The 9,807-nt window shown below is 48.3% G+C and overlaps 2 non-coding genes across 2 annotated transcripts; both read left to right on the forward strand.

Moving 5' to 3' along the window:
- The first annotated feature begins 3,988 nt into the window (after positions 1 to 3,988).
- On the forward strand, positions 3,989 to 4,060 carry trnae-cuc (transfer RNA glutamic acid (anticodon CUC)). The gene has a single exon. It is a non-coding gene; the product is annotated as a tRNA-Glu (tRNA).
- Positions 4,061 to 6,184: 2,124 nt separating this feature from the next.
- On the forward strand, positions 6,185 to 6,256 carry trnaw-cca (transfer RNA tryptophan (anticodon CCA)). The gene has a single exon. It is a non-coding gene; the product is annotated as a tRNA-Trp (tRNA).
- The last annotated feature ends 3,551 nt before the right edge of the window (positions 6,257 to 9,807 follow it).

Genomic DNA, 9,807 nt, shown 5'->3' on the forward strand with positions numbered 1-9,807 from the left:
CAAGTAGCCCAACCTACTTTAGCGAGAGTGGGTTTTGAGAAAGTTAAGCGGGCACTCTTGCACAAACCTGGAAACGCAGGCTCATCAGAGATTTGAACCCTGGATCTCCTGCAAGCCTGCACAATAGAAGGCCCAAACCGCGAATCATACCCAGAGACCAACGCGCAACACCGACACTGCGCAAGCCCCCCCCGCTGTTCCTCTTCAGCCAGCTGAGTCTTGCTCGGTGTGAAATACATTTGACATTGCTCTGAGAATTGCAAGCGGCAAAGAGTTTCCAGAACAGCTGCTTCTCATTCTGTCTCCCTGTTGCTGTTTGTCCCGGGTCCTCTCTACTGGTAGAAATTTAAAACATTTTGTTTCTAAACTTTTCTGAAGGACGCGGAGTGACCAGTGACAAGCATTGCCCTCCTCAACACAGGATACAGAGAACAACAGAAGACCAGTCAGACCTCCGCGAGGCTGTCATCTCAACTGTGCACATTGGGCCAGTATATCAATGTGAAATATTTATGTCGAAGTTTTTTGTGAAAGAGATGAGAAGGCGAGGTGCAGAACAGTGCGCCGTTAGACGGGAAAGTTGCTGAAGACGACATTGACTGAATAGGAGAGATGGTTTCCCTTCTGGGTGATGCTTCCATCACACACCCGCAGACATATCGCCGTTGTACCAGTATAAACTCTGTCTAAATTCCCACATTCTGTTTTTCCGAACTGTGATTTCGCTCAAAAGCACAAAATTTCAACACTCGCAATGTTCAAACTTTAACAAAGTGCTCATAGATATATTTAGCGAACACCTGGAAGGAATTCTGCCAAACGTACCTTGGGAATTTCGGTTTGAGTGCTCTTGAACTTTAAGTCAAAGGAAGGGAAATTTGCCTCGAGGCTGTGTAATGTGGAGATGTGTTCCCCATCTAAACTGATAGTGGTTAGCCATCCCAGTGCTTCCCGATGCATGGCTGCGCTGACCCACAGGGAGGTTTCTTTGATAAACTGTCCCGGGGACTTCCAGTCGCACCATGACGTCATAGGGCGAGCCCCCGGTGATGGCCTGCAGCTGCTGTGACGCAATAATGGCGCTGGCCCCGGAACATGAATACGAATTAGTTCATGAGTCACGTGGTACTGAATCATTCTATGGAGTGTTCTTTCAACTTCACGGATTTATATATGAGAGGAGGTAAATGGGCAGGGCTTACACCTCGGGTCCACTCGTCCTTCACTCTCACACCCCACACCCACCTCCCATTGTCCCAAGGCACTTTCCCCTGCAACCGCCGAATGTGTAACACCTGCCCATTTACCTGCTCCATCCTGAATATCCAAGGGATCGAACATACCTTCCAGGTGAAGCAGCACTTTACCTGCACATTTGTCACAAACTAGTCTACTGCATTCGTTGCTCACAGTGTGGTTTCCCCAAAGTAGCATGAAGCATAAACTGGGTGACTGCTTCGCAGAACATCTCGGTTCTGCCGAAAAAAAGGCCCTGAGCTTCTGGTTGCCTGTCACTTTAACACTCCACTCTGTACCCTGGCCTACTTCTCTGTCTCAGGCATGCAGCAGTATTCCAGCAAAGTTCAGCCCCTGATTGAAGACCAACGCCTCATTTTCTACTTGGAGATCCTATAGTCATCAAGTCTTCAACATCGAGTTCAATATTGTTCGGACCCGAACTCCCCCATGCCCTTGACCCCGACCACACCCACACGAGGCCTTATTTTTACATCTTCTGCTGTTACACACGACATATCGTTAGCCAGCAACAGTCTCCATTAACAGTTAGTCACCCTCCTACACAGATCGTTATTCACTCCTTTGGCCATCCAATGTTCTCCCTCTGAACTGGTGGCAAAGAGAGCAATGTGGACTGATAGCCCTGAGTCAGCAGTTTGTCCCATCTCCGGGAACCGGGTTCTCTGCATTGGCGGATTATTAAACCATTTTGCTGTTGCGTTGATGTGAGGAGACTGTGTAAATATAAACTTTTCTAAATTCCCACCTTCCGTTGGTCGAACTGTGAGTTTACTCTGAATCACAAATGAGGAAGCTGGAGAAATCACCTACCACCCCACCAACCTCCGTATACAGCGTATCATCGACCGTCATTTCCGCCACCTCCAAACGGACCCCACCACCAGGGATATATTTCTCTCCCTTCCCCTATCAGCGTTCCGCAAAGACCACTCCCTTCGTGACTCCCTCGTCAGGTCCACACCCCCCACCAACCCAACCTCCACTCCCGGCACCTTCCCCTGCAACCGCAGGAAATGTAAAACTTGCACCCACACCTCCTCCCTTACTTCTCTCCAAGGCCCCAAGGGTTCCTTCCATATCCGCCACAAGTTCACCTGTACCTCCACACACATCATCTATTGCATCTGCTGCACCCCCGATGTGGCCTCCTCTACATTGGGGAGACGGGCCGCTTACTTGCGGAACGCTTCAGAGAACGCCTCAGGGACGCCCGGACCGACCAATCCAACCACCCCGTGGCTCAACACTTTAACTCTCCCTTCCACTCCACCGAGGACATGCAGGTCCTTGGACTCCTCCACCGGCAAAACATAACAACACGACTGTTGGAGGAAGAACGCCTCATCTTCCGCCTGGGAACCCTCCAACCACAAGGGATGAACTCAGATTTCTCCAGTTTCCTCATTTCGCCTCCCCCCACCTTGTCTCAGTCGGTTCCCTCAACTCAGCACCGCCCTCCTAACCTGCAATCTTCTTCCTAACCTCTCCGCCCCCACCCCACTCCGGCCTATCACCCTCACCTTGACCTCCTTCCACCTATCATATCTCCATCGCCCCTCCCCCAAGTCCCTCCTCCCTACCTTTTATCTTAGCCTGCCTGGCACCCTCTCCTCATTCCTGATGAAGGGCTTATGCCCGAAACGTCGAATTTCCTATTCCTTGGATGCTGCCTAACCTGGTGTGCTTTAACCAGCAACACATTTTCAACAGATAACTGTGCGGCAGAGTTCATGTGTATATTTCCTTGAATGATATTTTGTAAATAACATTCGTTTGCTAGTTGTTTGTATTGGGTATTTCAGGTTCATTAGCCGCTGTTCAAGTGTGTTGGTAGATTTGTGGGCTACCATGATGCTGAGAGGTTTGAGTTGTCTGGACACCATTTAACAGATGTATTTAATGTAAGGTAATGTGGCTAGAGATTCTGCACAAGTTGTGTCTGCTTGTGTCAATTTGTTGATGAGAAATCGGCAAACTGGGTTTATTGGGTCGGCAAAGGTGAGGACTGGAGATGCTGGAAGCCAGAGTTTAGATCAGAATGGTGCTGGAAAAGCACAACGGGTCAAGCAGCACCCGAGGAGCAGGAACATCGAAGTTTCGGGCAAAAGCTCTTTATCAGGAATAGACGCAGGACGTCTCCAGGGTGGAGAGATAAATTTGGGTGGGGGGGTGTGCTGGGGCGAAGGTAGCAAAGAGTAAAATAGGTGAATGGTGGTGGGGATAGAGGTGACAGGTCAGAGAGGAGGGTTTAGCGGATAGTTGGGAAGGGAGATTGGCAAGGAGGACAGGTCATGAGGTCAGTGCTGAGCAGGAAGGTTGGAACTGAGGTAAGGTCGGGGGAAGGGAAAGGAGGAAACTGGTGAAATCTACATTGATGCCCTGGGGTGGAAGTGTTCTGAGGCGGAAGATGAGGTGTTCTTCTTCCAGGCCTCGGGTGGGGAGGGAGCGGCGGTGAAGGAGGCCCAGGACTTGCAGGTTCTTGGCAGAGTGGGAGGGTGGATTGAAATGTTAGGCCACAGGGCGATGGGGTTGATTGGTGCGGGTGTCCCGGAGAAGTGACTTGACTCTCCAATCTCCCCAATGTTATAGAGATCGCATCGGGAGCAATGGATACAAAAAATTTACATTGATGGATGTACCGGTGAAAGTCTTCTTACTCCCGCAGCCCGGGTTCGATTCCCAGGCAGCGAGGCAATTTTCAGCAGAGCTACAAAATCAGATCAACGTCTCCCTGGTGGTCTAGTGGTTAGGATTCGGTGCTCTCACCGCCGCGGCCCGGGTCCGATTCCCGGGCAGGGAAGCAACTTTCAGCGGGTCTACAGGCTTCTTAAATGCGCTGCATCGTTGTTTCCTGATCTCCATCATTCCTGGGTGCTGCAGTGTGAAGTAGAAATTGCTGAAATACCATCCTGATGCAGATTTGTTTGTATGGGTTGGGATGATTGCTTCTGCAGCTTAAGTACTTGGTTCGCGTGTGTTGTTTCCTGTAGACGCTGTTTTGAATTTACCATTGACTGTTCGCTCTACTGTGACATCTAGAACAACAGCACTTTTTGTTGTTCTCCTCTTTTGTGAATTTTATGCCAGTAAGGAGATTGTTGATGGTGTTGTAAGTTTCCTCTAGGTTGTTTCACGTTCTGATGACAAAAGTGTCATCACTGTAGCCGACCCAAAGTTTGGGTTGGATCTTTGGAAGAGCTGTTTCTTCGAAACTATGCACTATTGCTTCTGTTAGGAATCCTGATATTGGTGGTTTCATGGGTGGTCCGTTGATTTGTTTGTTAGTCTTGTTACTGAATAGGAAGTGGGAGCTAAGGCACAGCTCCACGAGCTTGACAGTGTTATCTTTGCTGATGACGTTGGTGCTGTTTGGTGTTTGTGTCTCTGGTTCTTCAAGTAGTGTCTTCAGTTTTCTTTGGTCACGTTGATGTTAATGGATGTGAACAGGGCTGTATGCCAAAGGACAGTATTATTCCATCCTCTTCTATCTTGTTGTCTTTGGTGTTCAAGAATTCTTGGATGGAGTAACTGGAGTGGCGTGAGTCTTCGACTTGGTGTTTTAGTCTTCAGTGGAGGTCTTTGACTAATCTGTATATTGGTGTTCCAAGTGGTGAGACTGTGGCCTGAGGGGGGCTCCTGGTTTGAAGAGGAGGAGAACAGCAACAAAGTGCCATTCCTAGATGTCACAGTAGAGCGAACAGTCAATGGGGAACTTCAAACTAGCGTCGACAGAAAAACAACACACGCAAACCAAATACTTAACCGCAGAAGCAATCATCCCAACACCCACAAACGAGTGAACAATCCTCACTCTCTCCGCGGAGCAGGTAAGGGCTGTTTGGCACTGTCTGTTTGTAGATGCGGTTACGTTTGTTTCACGGTTTAAATTTAAATATCTTTTTCGAAAAAAGCGCGGAGCGGACCCGGAAGCTGGTGTAGCGCAAACTTACCTGGGTAGTTTTTTTTCCCAATATAGGCGCGCAGGTTCACTCTTCCTTCATTCCCACCAACCCTAACTCCACTCCCACCCCAACAGTCCAACGGCACTTTCCCCTGCAACTGCCGAATGTGTGACACCAGCCCATTTAGCTGCTCCCTCCTGACTATCGAAAGGCCCAAACTTACCTTCCAGGTGAAGCGGCACTTCACCTGCACTACCCACAACCCAGTCTACTGCATTTGCTGCTCACAATATGGGCTCATTTACATTGGGGAAACCAAGGCATTAACTGGGTGACTGCTGCACAGAACATCTACGTTCTGAGCTTCCAGTTGCCTGCCAATTGCAAACCCCCCCTGTTCCGTGGCCAAGTTCTCTGTCTCAGGTTTGCTGTAGTGTCCCAGCGAAGCCCAGCACCAGCAGAACGAAGCGCACCGGATATTACACTTGTGGACCATACATCCCTCCGGTCCCAATATCGAATTCAATAATTCTAGGGCTTGAAATCCATAGTATCCTCGTCCCTACCACACACACCAAGCCTTGTTATCCCATAGTCTGTCATTACACACTACCTATGACTGCCACGAACAGTCTCCATTCACCCTCCCACACAGATCGTTATCAACTCCCTTTTCTGTCCAACAGTTCTTCCCTCGCTTTGGGCTCTGTCCTGATCTATCATTTACTGCATCCGCCTTCCTCCCACAATATCTCCTGCATATAAACCAACGTTTTCCCAATCACCATCAGTTCTATCGAAGAGTCACCGGCAACTACTGTTTGTGTTTTGTTTCTGATATACAGCATCCGCAGTTCTTTCAGCTTTTTATTGAGGTAGAGTTGGAAATTGTTTCGAGAAACAGAAGGAGAGGGGGAGAGACAGAACAGACTGAACTGTTGATCTCCGTTGTTACGCAGACGTAAAATCATTGTAGTGCGATCACTTCCCTTAAGCATGAATAGCGGTCCCTATCTCCCCGTGAGCTTGTGGCGCAACGGTAGCGCGTCTGACTCCAGATCAGAAGGTTGCGTGTTCAAATCACGTCAGGCTCATTGAAGTCAATTTTGGATACTTGGGGGGAAGACGACTTAGCAGAGGTAAGCAATGGGTTTCAGGCCTATGGCACGGAGCCTGCTCCTGTTGCTCAGAAGTGAAGGTTGGAGAAGAGCAGAGCAATAGTTATGGGGCACCGATAGGCGGTTTTGTGGGGGCGAGAGAGACTCACGATTGGTATGTTGCCTCCCAGGTGCAAGGGTAAGTGACGTGTCTGATCGTGTTTTCCGGGTTCTGAAGGGGGAGAGGGAGCAGACCGAAGTCGTGGTCCACATTGGCATCAACGACATAGGTAGGAAGAAGGATGAGGATGTCAGGCAGGCTTTCAGGGAGCGAGGTTGGAAGCTCAGAGTTAGAACAAACAGAGTTGTTGTCTCTGGTTTGTTACCCGTGCCACGTGATAGCGAGTCGAGGAATAGTCAGAGAGAACAGTTAAATGCGTGGCTACAGGGATGGTGCAGGAGGGAGGGATTCCGGTATCTGGATAACTGGGGTTCTTTCTGGGGAAGGTGGGACCTGTGTTGTGGTTCTGTTCGCCGAGCTGGAAATTTGTGTTGCAAACGTTTCGTCCCCTGTCTAGGTGACATCCTCAGTGCTTGGGAGCCTCCTGTGAAGCGCTTCTGTGATGTTTCCTCCAGCATTTATAATGGCTTCTCTCTGCCGCTTCCGGTTGTCAGTTCCAGCTGTCCGCTGCAGTGGCCAGTATATTGGGTCCAGCTCCATGTGTTTGTTGATAGAATCTGTGGATGAGAGCCATGCCTCTAGGAATTCCCTGGCTGTTCTCTGTTTGGCTTGCCTATAATAGTAGTGTTGTCCCAGTCGAATTCATGTTGCTTGTCATCGGCATGTGTGGCTACTAAGGATAGCTGGTCGTGTCGTTTCATGTCTAGTTGGTGTTCATGGATGCAGATCGTTAGCTGTCTTCCTGCTTGTCCTGTGTAGTGTTTTGTGCAGTCCTTGCATGGGATTTTGTAAACTACATTGGTTTTGCTCATGCTGAGTATCGGGTCCTTCCTTCTGATGAGTTGTTGTCTGAGAGTGGCTGCTGGTTTGTGTGCTGTTATGAGTCCTAGTGGTCGCAGTAGTCTGGCTGTCAGTTCTGAAATGCTCCTTATGTATGGTAGTATGGCTAGTCCTTTGGGTTGCGGCATGTCCTCGTTCCGTTGTCTTTCTCTTAGGCATCTGTTGATGAAATTGCGTGGGTATCCGTTTTTGGTGAATACATTGTATAGGTGTTCTTCTTGCTCTTTTTGCAGTTCTGGTGTGCTGCAGTGTGTTGTGGCCCTTTTGATTAGTGTCTTGATGCAACTTCGTTTGTGTGTGTTGGGGTGGTTGCTTTCGTAGTTCAGGACTTGGTCTGTGTGTGTGGCTTTCCTGTATACCTTTGTGGTGAATTCTCCTTTCGGTGTTCTCTGTACCATCATGTCGAGGAATGGGAGTTGGTTATCCTTTTCTTCCTCTCTCGTGAATCGGATTCCTGTGAGTGTGGCGTTGATGATCCGGTGTGTGTTCTCTATTTCTGTGTTCTTAATGATTACAAAGGTGTCATCCACATATCTGACCCAGAGTTTGAGTTGAATTTGCGGCAAGACTGTTTGTTCTAACCTTTGCATTACTGCTTCTGATATGAGTCCAGAGATCGGTGAGCCCATGGGTGTTCCATTGATTTGTTCGTATATCTGGTTGTTGAATGTGAAGTGTGTTGTGAGGCACAGGTCCAGTAGTTTAAGTATGCCGTCTTTGTTGATAGGTTCAACGTCCTGTTCTCTGTTCTGTATGTCCAGCAGGTTGGCTATTGTTTCTCTGGCTAGAGTTTTGTCAATAGAGGTGAACAGTGCTGTTACATCGAATGAGACCATGGTATCTTCTTTGTCTATGTGTATATTTCTGATGATGTCCAAGAATTCCTGGATTGATTGTATAGAGTGTCTGGATCCGCTGATCAGGTGTTTCAGTTTCTGCTGTAGCTCTTCAGCCAGTTTGGTAGGTGTTGGTATCTGCAAGTAGTTGTTGCGCTTTTTGGATGTACTCTGCTTTGTCCAGGATGACCGTCATTCTGCCTTTGTCTGTTGGTCGTATGATTATGTTCTTATCGTTTCTTAGTGATTTTAGTGCTTCTCCCTCCTTGGTGTTGAGGTTATGTGTTTGTCTTTTCCTTGTTATCAGAGGTGCGATACTTTGTCTCACTGTTTGTTGTGTCTCTTCTGTCAGTCCATTGTTCCTGAGTGTGCATTCTAGTGCTGCTAGGAAGTCTGCTGTCTTGGCGTCCCTGTGGTTGTAGTTAAGTCCCTTGGCCAGTATTATTCATTCCGTGTCTGTGAGCTGTCTGTGGGAGAGGTTTTTAACCCAGGTGTGTGTTGTGATGTCCTCTTTGTTGTGTGTTAGTTTGGCCATTTTTTCTTTTAGTGCCTTTTTTTGCGGTGTTTGGTCCTGTTCTGTCCTATGGTGACGGCCTGTTCTATGGTCCGGGTCCATTCCTGATTGGTGGATTTTGAAATTAACGATTTTTGGCACGGAATTTCTTGTATGTATTTTTGAAGTCTGTTGTGAGCGTCTGTAATCATTACCTGATCATCCTGAGTCCGTTCTGTCTGGCTGTGTCCCTGGCTTGTGGATTGTTGACTAGTGGGACCTCTATAAACAGGATGGTCTACACCTTAACCTGAGGGGCACCAGTATCCTTGGGGGGAGGTTTGCTAGTGCTGTCTGGTGGGGTTTAAACTAACTCTGCAGGGGCATGTGAACCTAGACGGTCGCTTTAGGGTGTACGAGCTTGAGTGTAGAGAGGTTAGGAACATGGCATCAATCTCAAAGGAGGGTGCCTGTGAACAGGAAGGTGACTTGAAGTGTGTATACTTCAATGCAAGAAGTATACGAAATAAAGTAGGTGAACTTGCAGCGTGGGTTAGTACCTGGGAGTTCGATTGTGGCTATGATGGAGACATGGGACAGAATTGGCTGTTGCAGATTCCAGTGTTTAAATGCTTTAGTAGGGTCAGAGGTGGGGGTAAAAGAGGGGGAGGTGTGGCATTGTTTGTCAAGGATAGTATTACAGCGGTGAAAGGATGATGGATGAAGACTCGCCATCTGAGGTAGTTTGGGCTGAGGTTAGAAATAGGAAAGGTGAGGTCACCCTGTTAGGAGTTTTCTACAGGCCTCCTAATAGTCTAAGAGACATAGAAGAAAGGATTGCGAATATGATTCAGGAGAAGAGGGAAAGTAATAGGGTGGTTGTTTTGGGGGTCTTTAACTTTCCAGATATTGACTGGGAAAGCTATAGCTTGAGTACGTTAGATGGGTTGGTGTTTGTCCAATGTGTGCAGGAGGGTTTCCTGACACAATATGTTGACAGGCCATCAAGAGGTGAGGTCATACTGGATTTGTTTCTGGGTAACGAATCAGGCCAGGTGTTAGAATTGGAGTTAGGTGAGCACTTTAGGAACAGTGACCACAATTCGGTGACTTCTACTCTGGTGATGAAGAGGGATAAGTGTGCACTGCAGGGCAAGAGTTATAGCTGGGGGCAGGGAAATTATGATGCGGTGAGGCA

The sequence above is a fragment of the Hemiscyllium ocellatum genome, assembly GCF_020745735.1.
Source record: "Hemiscyllium ocellatum isolate sHemOce1 chromosome 27 unlocalized genomic scaffold, sHemOce1.pat.X.cur. SUPER_27_unloc_12, whole genome shotgun sequence".
NCBI lineage: Eukaryota > Metazoa > Chordata > Chondrichthyes > Orectolobiformes > Hemiscylliidae > Hemiscyllium > Hemiscyllium ocellatum.